This window comes from Pelodiscus sinensis, chromosome 1 (genome assembly GCF_049634645.1).
Source record: "Pelodiscus sinensis isolate JC-2024 chromosome 1, ASM4963464v1, whole genome shotgun sequence".
Lineage (NCBI taxonomy): Eukaryota > Metazoa > Chordata > Testudines > Trionychidae > Pelodiscus > Pelodiscus sinensis.
Window position 1 is genome coordinate 45,449,003 of NC_134711.1, and position 17,157 is coordinate 45,466,159.

At 41.5% G+C, this 17,157-nt stretch overlaps 1 protein-coding gene across 8 annotated transcripts in view; it reads right to left on the reverse strand.

The window, feature by feature from the left end:
- The window catches only part of ST7 (suppression of tumorigenicity 7), a 247,299-nt gene that overhangs the window by 72,203 nt on the left and 157,939 nt on the right, over positions 1 to 17,157 (reverse strand). The gene's annotated exons all lie outside the window — the stretch shown is intronic.

Here is a 17,157-nt window from a genome sequence, read left to right on the forward strand (position 1 = left end):
ATTATGAAAGCTCATGATACTATATATTTTGTTAGTCTCTAAGCCAGGGATAGAGAACCTCAGGTCCGGGAGCTGGATGCAGACGCCAGTTTGCCTGGATCCAGACCCCAAGACTCAGAGCTCCCCCTAGCATTGAGGAGCCTGCACTGGCACTCCAAGTCCCCCCGCTGCCTCTTCGCGGGACTGGATCACACACAATCTACCAACCTAGGCCCCACTAGGCTCTGATGTGTGAAGGGAATGTGGGGAGTGTCTTTCTCTTTCTCAATCAGGGGCCACATCAGTGAGGACTTGTTTTTTGGATTTTAGCTCCTAAATGATTTTTCTGTGGGTCAGCAGCCCCCCAACCCAAAAAAGTTCCCCACCCCTGTAACCCCGGGTCTACACTAGGGAGTGATTTGAAAACAACTCCCAATATTTCAAAACAACAAGTAGAGCATCCACACTACCAAGCCAGTTATTTCAAAATAATAACTTTGAACAGAGGAAACTCCTTCATGAACTAGAAACAGTAACTAGAACAGGCACTCAGATATTTTAAAATAATAACTCTTGGTTTCCACGAGGAATAATGCTAATTTCAAAATAGTGGTAGCGTGGATGCTCCACTGCTGCTATTTTGAAATAACTACTCCCCAGAGTAATTCAAAGTAATTACTCCCCAGTGCTTCCTGGGGCTCTAAATTGAGGCAGCGTGTCCACATTAGCGGAGCCTGCCTTGAACTAATTTTGAGGTTTCCCCGTAATGTGGACACGCTACGTTGAAATTATTATTTTGGGAGTTATTACTTTGAAATAAGTTATTTCAAAGTTATTTCAAAATTATTTCCTAGTGTAGACATGCCCTAAGGTACTACAGGACCACTCCTTTTTTTAAAAAAAAATTAAGTTACAGATTAATATGGCTACTCCTTAAAACTTGTCCTATGCTTCATAGTCATTAATTATTATTTAACATTGGGATCTATCTACCTCCTTCCTTTCCTCCTTCCCTGCTTTCCTCCCTTCTTCCCTCCAGAATTGTGCATCGTAATAACAATGGCAGTTAAACATATTTTCAGCCAATTCAGGTTAAGAAAATGCTTGACCCAAAATGGAAATTAGATAAGGCTGTCATACTAATTTAATACTACCACAGCTAAAGAATCTGTATCTTATAACAAACTGAGACACACCTTGTAGACTCAGACATTATTTTAGTGGGTGTTAAAAGTTGTGACTGAAGTAGATCCATTTGATGAACTGGCTCTTTAAGAAAGCCAGAGATTGGCAGAATGCTGGTTGACATGTATGACCAAATTCTGCTACATGTAGCTCCAAATTACTACCAGCCAGTTGAACTTGATAAATAAAAACATCTTTTATTTCACTTGCCATATAATTCCACATCCTTTAGGCACTTTAGTGCAAGTTAATTTCCCTGTTTTATTGCCCACATAGAAAATCAAGTTAAAGAAGTGCCCTTTGTAATGTCAAATGGTACCCTAAAAATTGTAGTATTAAGGGATCCTGGTTCCCACTGTGGTTGTATGGTGTTTGTGCAAAACATGATAGATTCTTTAACTGGCCTAAAGCTAGGGTAGCTAAATTACTGCCAGTTCTTCTTTGTCCCATCACTCTCCAAAGTACAAGGTGTGTAATAGGTGCATCCTTGAATTTCATTCATCCCCATCTGCTGAAAGGCTCTCCTGAGGGTGATGGAAGCCAAGTGTAAGCTAGAGAAGCTCTGAAAATGCTCAAATGTGTACCAGAACTGAACTGGCCCACTGCCAGCTCCAGGGTTTGGGGATGTAAACATATTATCCACCCACCTTTACATTTCCCCTCCCCCCAAGTCCTGCACGGAGTGGAACTTATCTGTAGCCAAGGCTCAAATCCCAATTGATGGAGAGGCTCTCAAGAGACCTACAAGAAGATACTATATTTCTGTACTCATCTGAACTGCATATAAAGGTCTAATATTAAATGTATGGTACTAAGACTGCTCACTGACATCCATTATACACTTGAGGCCAAATTAATGTAATGAGAAATAAAATCAGAAATTTGCAGATCAGTGTTAACACTTTTCTCTATTGGGTTCCAAGAAGAGAAATACTAATGAGCTGATGTAAAGTCAAACCACAAATGCAAACTGAAAATGGGGAAAAAACAGTAATAACTATAAATCCCACCTGAAAAATCTGAGGAAATTAATATAATTAAAGAAACTGAAGAGAAATAATGAATTATAATCTCCCAAATGGGCAATATGAGCAAAAATACAGCAGTCTGGAAGCAGAATGGTGGAAGAGTATTACAAAATCTGGAACACGTGGAACAGGGAATTAAACTGCATTCAGGAAAGGCTGCTAATAGACAAACAGAAGTGGCAAGCTCACAGGATGTAATACACCTCTGTGCGGAGGGCCAAGTATAAATTACCTAAAATGTATTTGAAGATTAAGTGGAACTTGAAGTGGTAAATCAGCACTGATCTGGATTGGTTTAAGTGGCTGTTACTGGAGATTAATAATATTGCACACTCTAGAGATAAGTAAACTGGTAGAGTCAGGCCTGAAGTAACAGCACATAGTCCAGTGTGAAAGGAGTTTTAAGATAGTTGCTACTGTCACTGCTACAGCCTAAAAATCAGTCTCAATTCTCCTCAGCCACCTGCAACAGAAACCTTTTATGTTTTTCCTGTCTGCCTCAAAATAAAAATAACCAGTGAGATGTGAGGGCCAGAAGCTGTCTCCCTTATGCTGTGAAACCAAGTCGAGTGTTTCACAACATCAGGTACTACTTAGCTGGAGTAAGGATGGCAGAGTCAGATTTTAAGTAAATAATAACGCCAAAGCTCACACATTGCAGGCTACAAACATTCCCCTCTGAAGAATTAAGAGTGACCACCTCAATTCCCGGAGAGTGAATAATGGTTATTAGACTAGCTGTCTCTTTGTTAGTGAAGAAAATGGAAGAGCTGCAGCCAATTCTACATGTACCGTGTCCAGTAAAATTATCCTGGTTTACTTAACTTCTCACTGACATCAACCATTGATATATATACAGGCAGTCCCTGGGTTACGTACAAGATAGGGACTGTAGGTTTGTTCTTAAGTTGAATCTGTATGTAAGTCGGAACTGGCATCCAGATTCAGCCGCTGCTGAAACTGATCAGTTTCAACAGCGGCTGAATCTGGACACCAGTTCTGACTTACATAGAGATTCAACTTAAGAACCCCAGGCGTCCCCAAGTCAGCTGCTGCTGAAACTGATCAGCGGCTGATTCCAGGAAGCCCAGGGCAGAGCAACTCTGCCTCGGGCTTCCTGTAGTCAGCCGTTGGTCAGTTTCAGCAACGGCTGACTTGGGGACGCCTGGGGCAGAGCAGCTCGGGTGCTGCTGGGTTGCTCCAGTAGTGCGGCCGCTCCTCGGGGCTACTGGACCAACCCAGCAGCACCCCAGCTGCTCTGCCCCAGGCGTCCTGATTCAGCCACTGCTGAAACTGATCAGCAGTGGCTGAATCAGGACTCCTGGGGCAGAGCAGCTGGGGTGCTGCTGGGTTGGTCCAGTAGCGCCAAGGAGCGGTGCTGCGGGACCAACCGGCGGCGCCCCACCTGCTCTACCACAGGCCCCGGGCTTTGCTCCACATCTCCCTGGTCTGCTGGGGGGGGGCACTAGCTGTGTCCCCCCACAGCAGACCAGGGAGACGCGGAGCAAAGCGGCGTCTCCCGCCGCTCCACTCCTCCGGGGCAAGAAAATCCCCGTTCGTAACTGCGGATCCGACATAAGTCGGATCCACGTAACTCGGGGACTGCCTGTATATATTTTTTCTGTCTCACTGTGAAAACCTTGCATCCTATAGCAATATAGTAAAGAGCACTGTCTGGACTGCGAGATCTGCAAACTGACAGTGTTAACACAGATTCCATCAAGGAAAGGTCCTAAGTTGAGAAGTCCAAACAGCTATCATGAAATCAATGTATGCAGCCCGTACAAAAATAATTGACCACTCAACTTACTCTAAGATTCACGCAAACACACCAGAGAATATACTGTGTTAAATAATCTGTTCACATGTTATGTGAGTCTCACAGTAAGTTGCAAGTTACTGCTTTTTTATTTTAAATTTGTTTCAGTCACAGCATGAATGCCAGAAAGTAAAACCACCCTGATGGAAACTTTATAAAAATAGGTCAGCTTTTAGACGGAGCAATTAAAGTGTGCCTTTAATCAACAGCATGGAATACAAACCATGCTATAGATGGAAACACAATACTGCTAGATGCTCACTAGCAGGTGTTTTGCTAGCCAGAGTGGAAAATATTTTCCGCTCTCCACACCCTCCGTGTGGCCTAGCAATACAAAGAAACAAGACAACAATCACCAGAGAGAAGAGAGAAAAAAAGGCCAAAGTGGCACAGCGGTGGCACCTCCCCGGAAGTTGATATCCAGAACAATCTCCCTGTTCACTAGAGTTACCAACTTTCTCACACAAAACTGAAGGCCCCTGCCCCTTCCCTGAGGCCCCACTCTCGGCTCTCTTCATCCCCTGTTCACTGTCTGGGATAGGGCAGAGGATTAGGGCATAGGGGGTGAGGGCTCTGGCTGGGAGTGTGGGCTCTAAGGTGGGGGCAGAGATTGATAGATTTGGAGTGTAGAAAGGGAATCACAGCTGAGGCAGGAGGTTGGAGCGTGTGGAGGGTGAGGGCTCCAGTTGGGTGTGCATGCTTTGGGTCAGGGATGAGGATGAGGGGTTTAGGGTGCAGGAGGGAGCTCAGGGCTAGGGCAGGGAGTTGGAGGGTGGGGAGGGGCAGGCTCTGGGAGGGAGTTTTGGGTGTGGGAGGGGACTTTGGACCAGGGCAGGAGTTGGGATGCAGGAGGGGATTCAGAGTGCAGAGTCCTGGTGGCGCTACCTGTGTGACTCCCAGGAAATAGGCACCAGATCCCTGAGGCAACTAGGTGGTCAGGGAGGCTCCGTGCGCTACTCTCATACATGCATGCACAACCCCCACAGCTCCCATTAGTTGCAGTTCCAGCCTCTCTGCATCTAGGACCAATGCAAGTAGGGATCCTACCTTATCCCCGGGCCCCCACTGCACTGCCAATCAAACTTTTAATGGTCTGGTTGGCAATACTGATCAGAGTCCCCAGGATCCGTTTTCATAGAAGATTATGGGTGGAAGAGACCTCAGGAGGTCATGTCCAACCCCCTCCTCAAAGCAGGACCAATCCCAACTAAATCATTCCAGCCAGGACTTTGTCAAGACTGGCAGTAAAAACCTCTGAGGATAGAGATTCCACCAACTCCTTAAGCAACCCATTACAGTGCTTCATCACCCTCCTAGTGAAATAGTTTTTCCTAATATCCAACCTAGACCTCCCCCACTGTAACTTGAAACCATTGCTCCTTGTTCTGTCATCTGCCACCCTGAGCATAGCCTAGCTCAATTCTCTTTAACCCCCCTTCAGGTAGTTGAAGGCTGCTATCAAATCCCCCCTCAATCTTCTCTTCTGCAGACTAAAGAAGCACAGTTCCTTCAGCCTCTTCTTATAAATCATGTCTCCCAGTCTCCTAATCATTTTCACTTCCCTCCACTGGACTTTCTCCAGCAGGGCCCCTGGTCAAGGTTGGGGAGGGTCCAGGTCTGTGCTCGCAGAAGGGGCGGGGCCTTGGGCTTATTGGCACAGCCAGACTTCAACGCCGCCTGGAGCGTAGCACCTCCTCAGCCCTCAGAGTCACCCAGAGCATGACACACAGCGCTCCAGCAGCAATTTAAAAGACCACAGTAATAGTGGTGGTAGCTGCAAGCCCTGGTCCTCTTTGAATAGCCGAGGCCTTGAGGCAACTGCCTTATTTACACCTCCCTCCCATCATCAGGTCTTCTCTCCAATTTGTCCACATTATTTCTGTAGTGAAGAGGCCCAAAAACTGGATGCAATATTCCAGAGGTGGCCTCACCAGTGCCAAATAGAAGGAAAATAGTAATTTCCCTCAATCTGCTGGCAACGCTCCTACTAATGCACCCCAATTGTCAGCCTTCTTGGCAACAAGCACACGCTGTTAACTCATATCCAGCTTCTTGTCTACTATAATCTTTAAATCCTCTTCTGCAGAACTGACACTTAGCTAGTCAGTCTTCAGCCTGTAACTGTGCATAGGATTCTTACATCCCGGACTGAAGTGTCATTAGAGGAGGTTTTGGAACAAATAGAAAAACTTAATGTTAACAAATCTCCGGGACCGGATGGCATTCAACCAAAGGTTCTAAAAGAACTCAAATGGGAAACTGCTGAACTATTATCTGTGGTTTGTAACCTATCCTTTAAATCGGCTTCCGTACCTAATGACTGGAAGGTAGCCAACGTGACACCAATATTTAAAAAGGGCTCTAGTGGCAATCCTGGCAATTACACACCAGTAAGTCTAACTTCAGTACCGGGCAAATTAGTTGAAACAATAGTAAAGAATAAAATTGTGAGGCATGTAGAAGAACATAATTTGTTGGACAAAAGTCAACATGTTTTCTGTAAAGGGAAATCATGTCTTACTAATCTATAGAGTTCTTTGAAGGGGTTAACAAACATGCAGACAAGGGGGATCCAGTAGATATAGTATACTTAGATTTTCAGAAAGACTTTGACAGGGTCCCTCACCAAAGGCTCTTGTGTAAATTATATGGCCATGGGATAAGAGGGAAGGCCCTTTCTTGGATTGAGAACTGGTTAAAAGACAGGAAACAAAGGGTAGGAATAAATGGTAAATTTTCAGAATGGAGAGGGGTAACTAGTGGTGTCCCCCAAGGGTCAGTCCTGGGACCAATCCTTTTCAACTTATTCATAAATGATCTGGAGAAAGGGGTAAGCAGTGAGGTGGTAAAGTTTGTGGATGATACCAAACAGTTTAGGATAGTCAAGACAGAAGCAGACTGTGAGAGACTCCAACAAGATCTCACCAAACTGAGCGATCGGGAAACAAAATGGCAAATGAAATTTAATGTGGAAAAGTGTAAAGTAATGCACATCGGGAAAAATAACCCCAACTATACATACAGTATGATGGGGGTAATTTGGCTATGACAAATCAGGAAAGCGATCTTGGAGTTATCATGGCTAGTTCTCTGAAAACTTCTACACAGTGTGCAGCGGCGGTCAAAAAGGCAAATAGGATGCTAGGAATTATTAAGACAGGGATAGAAAATAAGACACAGAATATCTTATTGCCCCTGTATAAAACTATGGTACGCCCACATCTTGAATACTGTGTACAGATGTGGTCTCCTCACCTCAAAAAAGATATTTTGGCCTTGGAAAGGGTTCAGAAAAGGGCAACTAAAATGATCAGGGGTTTGGAACGGGTCTCATATGAGGAGAGGTTAAAGCGACGGGGACTTTTCAGTTTAGAAAAGAGGAGACTGAGGGGGGATATGATAGAGGTCTATAAAATCAGGAGTGGCATGGAGAGGGCGGATAAAGAAAAGTTATTTATTAGTTCTCATAATAGAAAAGCTAGAGGACACCAAATGAAATTAATGGGTAGCAGGTTTAAAACGAATAAAAGAAAGTTCTTCTTCACACAGCGTGTAGTCAGCCTGTGGAACTCTTGTCAGAGGAGGCTGTGAAGGCTAGGACTATAACAGAGTTTAAAGAGAAGCTAGATAATTTCATGGAGGTTAGGTCAATACAGAATTGGTGTCCCTGGCCTCTGTTTGTCAGAGGCTGGAAAAGGATGGTAGGAGACAAATCTCTTGATCATCTCTTGATCCACGCTTTCTGGGGCACCTGGTACTGGCCACTGTCGGCAGACAGGATACTGGGCTAGATGGACCTTTGGTCTAACCCAGTACGGCCATTCTTATGTTCTTATGTTCTAAGTGCAGGATTCTGCAATTGTCCTCCTTGAACCTCATAATAATTTTTTTGGCCCAATCCTCCAATTTATCTAGATCACTCTGGAACCTATCCCTACCCTCCAGGATATCTACCTTTCCCCCCCAGTTTAGTGTTTCGTACAGGTGTTCCCATCAAAAGCCAGATGCCCAGCAGCCCTACTGTTCACCTACGCCTAAAACCAGCTCTGCTCATGATAGGCCAAACTCTGTATTGCTCTGAGGAGCATAAAGGCAGTCCCGTTCCCTCCTCCCTCATACCAACTACAGGGTGAGAGCAGCTCCCACGGAGGAATGTAATACTGGCCAGGTTCCCTCTGTACAGCATGGTCACAGAGGCAGAAAACCTTCTGGAGTTTCCGCTGCCTCTGGCCAATGTGGCTCCATGCAGCTAATATGCTTACTGTAAGCTGTGCCCAACAGACACAGGTCTAGCCCTAAATTAATAGACTTATTTTCAGTGAGGTCACAGATCTACATTTCTCAAAACTCTTTTCCCTAATCTCTCTTTTAAAAGATCCATACTATGATAAGACAAATACATCCTCTTTAGTAGCAGCTACTGCAACACCTCACCTCACGTCAAAAAAGAGAAGTACTGTTACCTCTTGTACCAAGGTACTGACTAGACTCCAGCAAAATATGCATCAAGCTTCAACAAAGAGTCCTCTCCTTAAGTATCTATAGCAACCAAAACACTCTTATTAAAGTAACAGAAGCTTAGCAGACAACACTGGTCAGGGCTAACTAATAATTTCTATGTAACAACCTTGGTTCTATTGTACAACAGAATCAGCTGGATCCTCAGATGGCATAAATGGGTCCAATTCCACTGTGCTAGGGCTATTTATACTAGCAGATAAACTGGTCCAGTGTGTCTATAAAAGCATCATTCTGAACTAAAAGTTAACATGGATCATTTTAAGATATACACAATGTGTATAGAATCACAGAATCATAGAATACTAGGACTGGAAGGGACCTCGAGAGGTCATCGAGTCCAGTCCCCTGCCCTCATGGCAGGACCAAATTCTGTCTGTATTAGTATACACTAATACAATATACAAAATGTATTAGACTGTAGTTAATTTGGGATTTTATTTGAACTTGAATCTAATCAAAAACATCTTCCAGTGATGAAATTAGGAAATTAGGTCCATGTTGTATTTGCTTTGGATGTTTGGGGACAAACATGTACATGTGTAGAAAGTGAAACAGATTTTAATTAGGAAGTTCATTAGCTGTACTGTACATATACATAAATATTAGTGCTACTAGGTAATTAATACTTATTTTAATACTCATTTTAAAATATCTTCAATATGTGATTAGTACTTTTATGACTGCAACCTGATAGAATAATTCTGGAAACAAATCTTAAATTATTGTATGTCTTCTCAATATTCCTTCGAGTCACATATCCGGACTTGCCCCAAGCCATATTGCATGATGTAGGGTAAGTGATTTCTGTGACGAATGTGCTAGGATGTTGATTAATTTAAAATGCTTTTTCAGTGCATGGAAATCCCCTCGACTTACTGGAGGAAGAACAAGTTTTATCTGTACAAGAGTGGTTTATGGAAGGCAGACATCCTTCCCTCGGAATATTTCACTCATCAATTTGTCTACATTTAGATATAATTTTTGATTGTTCTTAAGGAATGCAGCCATATATTTTGTGTCCAGCTTTCTCCCTGTGATGATATTATCCCCATACATCAATTAGCAATGATACATTATTCATACAGAAAACAGTTTTAAGTTACAGTATATGCCCTACATATAGTCCTTGGGACTCACGGGAACATAGAAGTGGATAAATGATCTTTACTATAACTTGGCGTTGACACATTTATTCTCATAAGTCTCTACTGCACTGTTGATGTACATGTATATGTATTTTATAATACACTATATGCCATATTATTTGTCGTTTATATGCTCCCAATAAAACAACAAACCAAAACACTTAGTGCTAGGTTCAATTGAGCATATTCATGAATACAACAATAATTTTAAGCTCTTGGCTTAATCTGAAAAAATTGCACTTAAATACAAAGAAAACTTGAAATCTCATCTGTCCCAGCTCCTAGTAACACTATTCCTAGCAATTGTATCTGAAATGGTAGCATTTTGTCTGTCATCTTTTAAATGTCCTGCCCTATTGGTACTGGGAATGTCAACCACCACCTTCAAGACCCCAATACTTAGGAGGGAGATTATGGAATGGATTAAATATGAAATTTCAGCTTCATTTCTCTATTTTCGCTATTGCCAAGTCCAATCATGTAACATTATATTTAAGAATAGGGGTATTGTATTGATTGTATGTGTGGCTCATGGTTTACAATTACAGCCTCAAACTGTACAACAGAGGAATAAATGCATTGGATTTGAGACCTCTGTAGAACTATCTTTGAAGTTTCAAGTGTTATCTTGTTTCCCAGCCAACCTGAAGGATTAAAAGGGCCGTTCAAACCTTTCAGAGTTTGAGCTGTGTCCTTTAAAAAATATAATTATAATAATGTCACAGACACTGCCTTTGTAGTTCAATGCAAAAAAAAATCACACTTAAAGAATAAAGAGAAGTTTTAAAGGGCTACCTTGCATAAAACCAGTGGAAAACAAATTGTACCAGATGTATGTTTAATATTTTTGTAATCACAGCTTCACGCAAGAGCAATAAACAGAACAGCTGAAAATAACTTTTCACCATTCAGTCTTTTTTCCAGCAATGATTAACATTACAAAGTATAAAAGCAGAGTCTTTTATTACTATCCTCAATGTCCCTTCCTCACAATTACACTAAACTTTGCTTTATCCACAGCATACCAAATACTTCCTGAGAAAAAAGAGGAGTCCTGTGGCACCTTCGAAACTAACAGATGTTTTAGGGCATAAGGTTTCCTGATAAATCTGTTAGTCTCTAAGGTGCCACGGGACTTCTCATTGTGTTTGTAGGTTCAGACTAACATGGCTACATCTCTGAGACTTTCCTAGAGAAACTCAGTCAAATGATTAAGAAGATAGGACAATTTTAAAGTTAAATTTAAAAAGATTAAATATGCTACTGGTTCACAAAATGCTAGGAAGTTCCACAGACACAGTACTCCACAAATAAATGACCTTCATAATCTGCAAGTTTAAGAAAATGGACAGAGAGGAATGTAAGAAAGAAAATTCACAAAAGATCTAGGAGATCTTAACAGATCCACTATGATGGAAACCATGGGACATAGGATCAGGTACACTTCCTTGTGTTATATAGGTTTTATATGACTCCTTATATGCTCAGCAGGTTTTATCCAACTTCTTAGTAGATACTATCAAGTCAACTTTTTTTTAAGAAATAGCTACAATTTATGCACATTTTCAACAAGTGCATAAAAAGCAGTATCTTGCTGTACCACCAGGATGAAACAACTTTCAGCATATCTAATATTAAAGACACTAATGGTGAATATTTTTACTTTTCTGAGTGTTGCAGAGAAGAATATGCACTATTATAGGCAGCTTAGGTTAAATGATAAATAGTACAGATTGAACCTCTCTTGTCTGGCACCCTGAGCACCTGACTAGTGCTGAACTGGAGAATTTGCTGAACCATGGGAGGTCAGTATTGTCCAGCAGCATTACCAACATTTCCACTGCTTAGTAGACATTTAGAGGTAAATTAGAGCTAAATAACAGCAAAGCACATTTAGAGCCAAGACTGATGACTGTAAACAAACTTTATGGGACCATGGGAAACCCGTTCACACTGATGATAAGTGGATATCCAGCTAACTAAAATTATGTCAGACCACAGATGCTGCCAGACCAGAGAGTGATGGACTAGAAAGGTTCAACCTTGTATCTTATAATTGTATATAATTAGAAATATCTGATCTCAATATTAAAATCAGAATTTACCATCTGCTATACCACAGTATTTCCCTCTACATAGAACAGGAATCTCTTTGCAGTAGATGCTGGCAAATGCTGTGGTTTTTATGGCAGCCACTACCTGGAGTTCATAAGGTAAAATTCTGACATCGGTGAAATCAATGTTGCTTGGCCTACTTATGATAATCTAGATGTGGATTTCTAATCTGACATTGTGAACAACATGAACCAAAGAATTTCACTTACAAGTTCCTGTCTCAGCCCATAACTGTATGGAAGAGTCAGGCAATGGATTTACTTGTGAGCAGCAATTAAGATTATATTCTTAAATGGACAGGGATCATACAGCTTTTTTAAGAACTACAACTCTATTTGTTCCCACAAAACTTGAAGCTACAAGACACTGAACACGCCAATGGCAAGTAAGACTAGGTGTACTCTATGAAATTTTCGTATCAGAGAGGTAGCCATGTTAATCTGAATCTGAAAAAGCGGCGAGGAGTCCTGTGGCACCTTATAGAAGTGGGTCTTTGCCCACGAAAGCTTATGCTCCATCACTTAGGTTAGTCTATAAGATGCCACAGGACTCCTTGCAGCTTTTTCTATGAAATTTTGTCACCAAAAACTGCCTTTTGGCAATGAAACAGTGAGAGTATACATCCTGTAATATAACGTTTGTTAGGGAAAATGCCTACTTTCGGTGACAAAAAACTTTCACCCATGAGAGAGACTTTTTTCTTTTCTCCTCCCTTTATTGTCAACAAAGAGCTGGTGTAGACTCTGTTTTGTTTTATCCACAGAGCTGGTTTCTAATAGTATCCCACAAGGTCTGCCATGATGGCCTTGCTCAGTGTTTTGATCTCTGCTAGCCTACAGACATGGATCCCTCTTTTCAAAGCTCTGACAGTTGACTGAGTTGCTTGGTTAAGGAATAAATAAAGAGCAAGTCATTACAGCGCTCCTGTTCAGCCCTGCACTAGGAACACGGTAGCGGGAAGAATGCTGCTGCAGGGGGACTGGGACAGCTGCAGCGCAGCTTTGACATTCCTCAGCATGGAGAGCTCACAAAGCTGCTCCCAGCAGCTGAGGAAGCTGTGGGAGAATTCAGATAGAAATGTAGCCGTGTTAGTCTGGTGTAGCTGAAACAAAAAACAGGACTATGTAGCACTTTAAATACTAACAAGATGGTTTATTAGGTGATGAGCTTTCGTGGGCCAGACCAACTTCCTCAGATCAAATAGTGGAAGAAAATTGTCACAACCATATATACCAAAGGATACAATTAAAAAAATGAACACATATGAAAAGGACAAATCAAATTTCAGAACAGAAGGGGAATTGGGGGGGGGAGGTAAATGTCTGTGAGCTAATGATATTAGAGGTGATAATTGGGGAAGCTATCTTTGTAATGGGTAAGATAATTAGCATCTTTATTCAAACTTGGGTGTAAAGTGTCGAATTTAAGCATGAATGACAGTTCAGAGGATTCTCTTTCAAGTGTAGTCTTAAAAGGCCTTTGAAACAGGATGCAGGTAATCAAGTCGTTGAGACAATGGCCTTTCTGCTTGAAATGGCAAGAAACTGTTTTTTCTTTGTGATCCTGTCTAATATCTGTTTTGTGGGCATTGATCCTTTGGCAAAGTGTCTGAGATGTTTGTCCAATGTACATAGCAGACGGACACTTTCGGCACATGATAGCATAAATTATATTTCTGGATGCGCAGGAATATGTGTTCTTTATCTTATAACTCACTTGGTTAGGTCCAATAATGGTATCAGCAGAGTGAATATGTGGACAAAGCTGGCAATAGGGTTTGTTGCAAGGGAAGGCACCAGGGTTGGTATTAGTGTGGTATGTCCTGTGATTGTTGGTAAGAATCATCTTGAGGTTAGGTGGTTGTCTATAGGAGACTATGGGTCTGTCTCCCAGAGCCTCTTGGAGTTTAGTATCCTGTTCCAGTATAGGCTGTAGTTTATTGATAATGTGTTGGACAGGTTTAAGTTGGGGGCTGTAGGTGATGACAAGTGGTATTCTATTGTTGGTTGTCTTGGGTCTGTCTTGAAGTAGATGGTTTCTAGGTATTCGTCTGGCTCTTTCAATTTGCTTTTTTATTTCTCCGGGTGGGTAGTTGAGGTTTATAAATGCTTGGTAGAGATCCTGAAGTTTCTGGTCTCTGTCAGTAGGATTAGAGCAGATGCGGTTGTATCGAAGGGCTTGGCTATAGATGATGGATCGTATGGTGTGTTCTGGATGGGAACTGGAAGTATGTAGGTAACTGTATGAGTGAGTGAGTTTTCTGTAGAGAGTGGTGTCTAATTTTCCATTGCTGATTTGTACTGTGGTGTCCAGGAAATGGATCTCTCATGTAGAATGGTCCAGGCTGAGATTGATGGTGGGGTGTAGGTTGTTAAAATCTCTGTGGAATGTCTCCAGTGTTTCTTGGCCATGCGTCCAGATCATAAAGATGTCATCGATGTAGCGTAAGTAGAGAAGGGATAAAAGGGGACGGGAGTTGAGGAAACGTTGTTCTAGGTCAGCCATAAAGATATTAGCATATTGTGGGGCCATGCGTGTACCCATGGCTGTGCCGCTGATCTGGAGGTATAAGTTGTTCTCAAACTGGAAATAATTGTGGGTGAGAACAAAGTTACATAGGTCTGCTATCAGATTGGCAGTGGTGTCCTCTGGGATAGTGTTTGTAATTGCTTGTAATCCGTCTTCATGTGGGATGATGGTGTATAGAGCTTCTACATCCATGGTGGCAAGGATGGTGTTATCGGGGAGGTTATCAACTACAAAACATTGTAGTTGTTATTACACTGTTGTAATAACACTTATTACAGGTTCCACAAAATTCTTTCAAGTTTAAAAGGGTTCCATGTCCAAATAAAATTGGGAAACACTGCTTAGCAAAAAACACCCATTCACTGTTCTACATGATCTACCATTCAGTATATAACTATATACTATAACAATATATACAATAACAATATAATATAACTATATACGACACTGGAAGTGTTCCGATTTCAGACAAGACTGTAGTCTAAAACCAGACTATTCATTTCAGGGTGAGAGACTAAGGAAAAGAAAAAAAGTGTTTCAGTGCAAAATAGATTACATGAAAACACGTCCTGAATCATTCAACATATGTGTTTCTGCATGAGTCTTTCTACAAGATTATAAAAGTCTTCTTAGGCATGGCCACAGCCTGGGCCAGTGAAGAGGATCAGACATTGACAAGCACAGAGATGACTAACGAAACTCAATCTCTCACAACACTCATGCTTCAATCTTCTTTACTCAAGCAGTAAAAAAATAAAGAAATAAAACAACCAACATTTCAGAGCATGGCTTTCATTATGTCTGATAAAATCTCTAATCCACTCTATGCATATTGGGCCATATTCTACACAGATTGGAATCAATTTGGAATAGCTCAATTGACTGCACTGGAGTTATTCCATATGTATACACTGCATCAGATCAGAATTTAGCAGATTGTGTCTAGAAAAATGTCAGGCTTCTGGTTTTTGTATCAGTATCATAATAGATAATGTTATTGGCAGATGTATAAATAAAAGTAACACCCTCATATACTTCTTCCATATAAATTATGTGTTACTTGGCAATACTGATAAAGTCAGCTCAGCTATATGTGCCAGATTAAAGCGGTTTATCATAAAAAAAAATATTTCAAGCTTTCCAATTTTAGTCTGGCACACAATATTATTGCTAATTAGTAAGATTAATCAGAGCATAAATGGATAATGAGATAGTCCAAACAATAATCAAAAAACTTCTTCATCTGTATAAAACAAAACATTTTAAATGCAGTATTTTGTAATATTTTTCCACTTCCAATGACCAAACATATAAACCCCAAATCCTATTTAAATCAATAACCATTCATTTTCTGGGTGTATTCCAAAAAGGTCTCTGAAACAGAACTACAATCGTCTCTTGTGCGAAGTAACACTGGGAGATAAATCAGTAATATTATCAAGATGGCCCTCATATGTATAAGAAATTTAACAGCCAATAGCCTTTTTTTCTCAAAATGGCAAAGACTTGCTATGTCTTAGTCATGTTTTCCATATGGCATCATGTACTTCTTAACTCTGTCTCTTCCGTGTTCCATGTCTTGAGAAATCTGTTTGCAGTTATTCCAACACAGAGAGAGCCTTCAGCCTCCTATGATTCTCCCATGACAATGACATTCTGCAATCCTCAGCCAACATATTCTTAATATTCCTTTAAGGTGAATAATTCCACCCACCATCTTCATAAATCACAGATGCACCATCAATAACATATTAAAGTTCTTCAAACTTCTTCATAAAAATTGTATTAATGTCTCCCATAAAAAAAATGACAAGGCTTATTCAGTTACTTGAAAAGCAAAGGGCTAGACCCTCTGCTCTGCCATAGGTGGAGAAAAGCAGCTAAATGTACTTTGTGACTTTTGGGAACCCGCAATAGTAGAGTCACTCTCATTCTTGACCTCCAAGTATCAGGGTCATAACCAAAGGATGACTGTTGCTTTAAGCTGTATCTCAGAAGTGGCTCAATGCCCAAAATCCCCACAGGCAGAGAGCTACAAAGGTGGCAAAATCTAGGTCTGAGGATCTAACTCATGTCTGTAAGGGGAAAGTGCAATACAGATTTGGAATTTAGTTCAACCTCTATCCCTCCTTATTCTTCTACAGGTTGCATCTCTAAAATCTGGGATTTTCTGGTCCAGCAACATCTGTGGTCCGGCATGAACACAGATGTTCTAAGATCAGAGAGCACTGGAGCTGTGGGGTGGTGGGGGCCCAGCTCAGCTGTGCTGTGTGGGTGGGTGGGTGGGTGGGTAGGAGGGGCGCCAGGAGCCAGTGTGTGGCTCAGCTGGGCTGGGGAGAGGCCATGAGCTAGCATATCACTGAACTGGACTGTGGGGGTGGGGGGGAGAAGGGAGCCAGGAAGCCAGTGGGGCAGCTGAAATGACCTCTCTGGTCCGGAAAAATCCCTTATCCATGACCAGTGAGGTCCCAGTCAAGTCCCGAGGGTGCCAGACCAGGGAGGTCCAACCTTTTGGTATAAAGTTTTTACTGAGGAAAGGGTACTTTCAGTATTTGAAACGTCTAATAGGTAAGAGTTGAAGTCCAAGTCCTCCTGTCTTAGTGCTCTCTTGTGGTCCAGTTTAGATCTTATTTCACCAATATACAGTTTATTACACAAATATAACATTAGCCAGAAAATTTAATTCAAGTTTGTTATATATTGTTCTGTCTCTCATAGGAAATTCTGTCTCATGTAAATGGATGATTCAAGGTAACTTCCTTGATTATGTTGTAGCATCACGCACAAGGAGCTATCCCAGAACATGGTGTGATAGAAAAGATTTTGAAACAAACTG